The sequence below is a fragment of the Magnolia sinica genome, chromosome 11, assembly GCF_029962835.1.
Source record: "Magnolia sinica isolate HGM2019 chromosome 11, MsV1, whole genome shotgun sequence".
Lineage (NCBI taxonomy): Eukaryota > Viridiplantae > Streptophyta > Magnoliopsida > Magnoliales > Magnoliaceae > Magnolia > Magnolia sinica.
The window spans coordinates 35,521,451-35,526,069 of NC_080583.1; the positions used below are offsets into that span (position 1 = coordinate 35,521,451).

At 42.6% G+C, this 4,619-nt stretch overlaps 1 non-coding gene across 1 annotated transcript; it reads right to left on the bottom strand.

Annotated features, from left to right (window-relative positions):
• Positions 1 to 203: 203 nt before the first annotated feature.
• Positions 204 to 310, bottom strand: LOC131219665 (small nucleolar RNA R71). The gene has a single exon (XR_009158313.1). It is a non-coding gene; the product is annotated as a small nucleolar RNA R71 (small nucleolar RNA).
• Positions 311 to 4,619: the final 4,309 nt, after the last annotated feature.

A 4,619-nucleotide genomic window follows, 5' to 3' on the forward strand; every position in this document is an offset into this window, starting at 1 on the left:
CACATGAAAGAGTTTGATGAGATAATAGCCACCTTATACTTTCCTAATGTGTCTGAGGACATGATTAAGCTAAAACTCTTTCCTTTCTCCCTAAAAGAAAATGTTAAGAGGTGGTTACATTCACTATGTCCATGATCTATTAGCAGATGAAATGATATGACGAGGGAGTTCATAAAAAATTCTTCCTATATCATAAAATGAACACCATCAGAAAGTCGATCATGAACTTCGCCCAAAAGGAAGATGAAACATTCTTTCAATGTTGGGAGTGTTTCAAGGATCTTGTCAGTTTATGCCCACAAAATGGTTTTGAAACGTGATGCATAACAAGTTTCTTCTATGAAGGATTGACATTTTCCATGCGCCAATTCATCGAGACAATGTGCAATGGGGAATTCATGAGCAAAGATGTCGATGATGTGTGGGATTACTTTGACAAACTCGCTGAAATCGCACAATCATGGGACATCTCCCAAGACCTAGCACCACTTCTAAACCTACTCATCAAAGGAGAAGGGGGGAATATACTTTTGAAAGACGAAGACGATCTAAATACTAAAGTGGCCAGTCTCACAAGGAAACTCGAGGCCAACTTATAAAGGATAAGGCTAAGGAAGTTGTCTCCGGTATTTGTGCTTGTAATGTTCACACAACTAAAACTGTCCAACAATACCTATTTTTAATAATACTGAATGAGTAATCAAATGCCGTGAACAACTACCAAAGGCCTTTCAAAGGACTCGCTTCAAACACACATAATTCAACTTGGAGAAATCATCCAAACTTCAGTTGGAAGAATTAACAAATTGTTACTCCTCAAGGATTCCCTAACCAATTCTTAAATCAAGGAAACCTCAAGAGGATTTAGTTTTAAAACACATTTGAAATCAAGAGATTTTCAATCAAAACACATTACAAGCTTTGTGAAATTCAAAGGATTGAGGTACACTTAGTGAGTGGGGAGAAAGGGATGCTTCCAGCCCAACCTCTCCCCCAATCCAAAACCGCAATGTGAAATTAGTGACCCAAGCTCTTCAAATCAGATGGAGCAAGTTAAGTCTATCACCACTCTTAGGAGTGAAAAAATAATTGACAAATCTATTCTGGTAAGGGTTGAAAAGTCTAAGGACCTAGAAGAAGACACAGATGATAGACCTATCACTACTCAACATGGATTAGAACCGGAACCTTTGAGTAAGCCAATTGCTCCATTCCCCCAGCAGTTGATTGCACCAAAACCTCTAGCTAACTCTCAGGACATTCTAGAGGTGTTGAAACAAGTGAAAGTTAGCATCCCTCTGCTTGACGCTGTGAAACAAATTCCTTCATATGTCAAATTTTCAAAAGACCTATGCACTACTAAGAGGCGACAGAGTATTAAAATGAAAATTTTTTTGACGGAAAAAGTGAGTGCCATCCTCAAGCAAGATGTGCCACAAAAATATAAGGACCTTGGTAGCCCAACTATCACTTGTATAACTGGAAATTACTAGATTGAGAATGCACTCCTTGACTTGGGGGTAAATCTGATCGCCTACTCAGTATACCAACAACTGGGTCTAGGTGTCATGCTGCAAATTCAAAAATCGGGCTCACAAAATTTTTTATCGCCGAATCCGGTGCTGACAGTCTCCATAGTACCCCATTCTCGGCTCCTGGCACCCATACACCAGGTTCCGATCCTGAGTTCCTATATGGAGGATTTCATACATGATTTGACTCGTAATGAGCATAACCATAAGCATAACCCACGAACAATAACACCATCACAAAATCCACTATGATAAAAAATTTTGAGTACAATGCATATGAAAGGGAAATACAAGATAATGAAAGTAACAAAAATTCCAGAAGCTCGACTGCACACTCTAATTGTGGCAAGGCTATGGCTGCGTTTTGGCGTCACCTGCACGCATCAATCGTGCATAAGCTTATAGAAAGCTTAGAGGGGGGGTGTAAGTGTGTCCACAGTATGAATGTGCTCAGAATGCAATGTCAGATTAATGGGGAATCATGCTAATGAGTACATGAATGCAATTAGCCGTACCAAGGCTATGCGGTCGGCCATATCAAGACCATGCGATGCGAGATGCAAATCAAGCATGCCAATCCTCATCCAAATCCACACATCAACATAGGTCATCAAATATTAGAACAGTTCTCATTCTGGATAATCACCGAGGTCTAGTACACTATACGCCAGCTTGTCACCCCTATCTGAATGCACAACTGGGAGAGTGGAAGAGACCTCACTATCCACCTGCTAATATCAGCCTCGACTCATCGATAGCGGACCCATTCCTCAAGCTGGTCAAACTCAACCTAGAAATTGCCCCCTCACTCAGGCGGGTAAGGTCACACCCCTTTCCAACCGCCCATGACACAGTGGGAGATGCGGCCTACTGGTATACGGCCCTAGCGCGCTCATGCATCCACTCGGTCTCGACGTTGGAGTCATCTTCTAGTACCATCGGGTTTAGGGATTTTCACCCAGGGACATCTATGGCGCCTCGATGCAAGAAATAATATTTTTGGTATCCAATCCATCCATCCATGATGTGTCTATAGAGATTACGGCCCTGATGTCGCTAGGGCATATAATAATCACAATCACACAAATGTAAGTGCAGGAATCGCTCTACCAGACATGCAACAATCCTGCGCGTACCACGCGCTCATGAAGGGCAACTCCGCCTATTAGGGAGCCCATAAACAATCTTCCCAAAGACATATGCTATATCAGTCACTCCTCATATCAAGCATACATATGATGCATATGAGCATGAATAATAGATCTATACTAAATACGTTATGTGGTGATGGACTGTTCATAACGAAGATAGGCTTAGATGGCCTACACACTACAAGTATAAGCCTATCAATGGGCCCTAGGGAGGGTGACAATGCGGACATTTAACCAAAATCATCCTTACAATGTGGGCATCAAACCATCATTGCTCTCAAGGCATGGCCTGCCATGAACATCATTACATAAACCATGGTGGAATCAGACATTACAATGGGCCTTATGTACATCACATTAGGCCTCGACCTAAGGGCTCAAAATACATAAAATGGGCCGCATCACATGGGCCTCTTATATATTCAGGTGGGCCTCAACAACGGGCCTCATATATATATCAAGGTGGGCCTCAACAATGGGGTGGGCCTCAACAACGGGCTTTATACACATCAAGGTGGGCCTCAACAATGGGCCACAAATACATCAAGGTGGGTCTCCTCAAATGGGCCTTATATATATATATATCAAGGTGGGCCTTATACATACCCAAAGAGAGTCACATTGAAGGATCATTTGGACCATATCACAAATAGTAGATAATAATTCTTACTGTTAAATAAATCACAGGGCCCACTATCAAGTTTATTTTCCACCCAATCTAATCATAAGGTCTTAAAGACCTAGACTAAGAGGGAAAATAAATTCCCTATTGATCTAGAACTTCTGTGGCCCAATTGGGTTTCAATGATAGATGTTCAAATCCCACTATTTTTGGTAATGTGGTCCACCTAATCCTAGATCTGTCTCATTTTTTAAGCCTCAAGCCTTAAGACGAGCATGCCAAATGGTTAAACGGTTTGGATGCAACACATGCATCATGGTGGGTCCCATAGGGATGGACGGGATAGATAAAGTACATATCCCATGGTGAGGCCCACACTGATGAAGGTGTGGATACCACATATACATCATAACAAGGCATACATCATGGTACAACCCACCATCCAGCCATCCGGATGGTGTGGACCATATACATCAAGGTACAGTCCCACATGGGGCCCACCATAACGTTAACTTCCATCTAATCCGTTGGTAAGGTCACACAAACCTGGATTGAAGAGGAAAAACAAATTTCATAATGATCCAAACTTCTATTACCCAAAAAGGGTTTCAATGGCAGACGTCTAATCACATTGCTCCCTGTGATGTGGGCCACCTGAGTTTTAGGTACGGCTAATTTTTAGGGTGGCCCATAGCCAGAAGGGGGCCCTTAAAATGTACGGTGTGGATGTTTCATACACGTCATGGTGGGACCTTTAGTCGAGCCCACGGACCCAACATCCAAGCAGTGAACGCTGCTTGCTGTAACGTCCCTGGACACTGACAGCAATAGCATCCCTGTTTGCTATATGTTTTTTGAAAACGAGATTTTTATCGATTTTTCGTTGGTAAGGCCCGCATCCGGAGAATCCGACCCACCCATTGGCTTCTACCGCTTAAGATAGACCCATCAGCCCAATATTCGAGGTATTTTGGTGTACAAAAAGATTAGGGTGTATTTCAATGGTAAAAATACTATTTTCTATGCTATGGCCCACCAGAAAGTCAGATTAGCTTCATTTTTTGACTCAACGCCTAAAAGGGGCGTAGAAATAGGACAAACGGTGTGGATTAAAGCCATACATCAAGGTGGGGCCTGCATGAGCGGTCCACCCCAAGGCCTTGAACTAAGCTAATATTTTTGTTTTCATTTCACGTCCAGCGTCCCTAGACGCTGGACGGTTTGAGCACAACGCATACTTAAGGTGGGTCCTTCTCAGGTAGGCCACCACATGGCTAGATGGTGTGGATAAGACATACATCATGTGGGGTACAT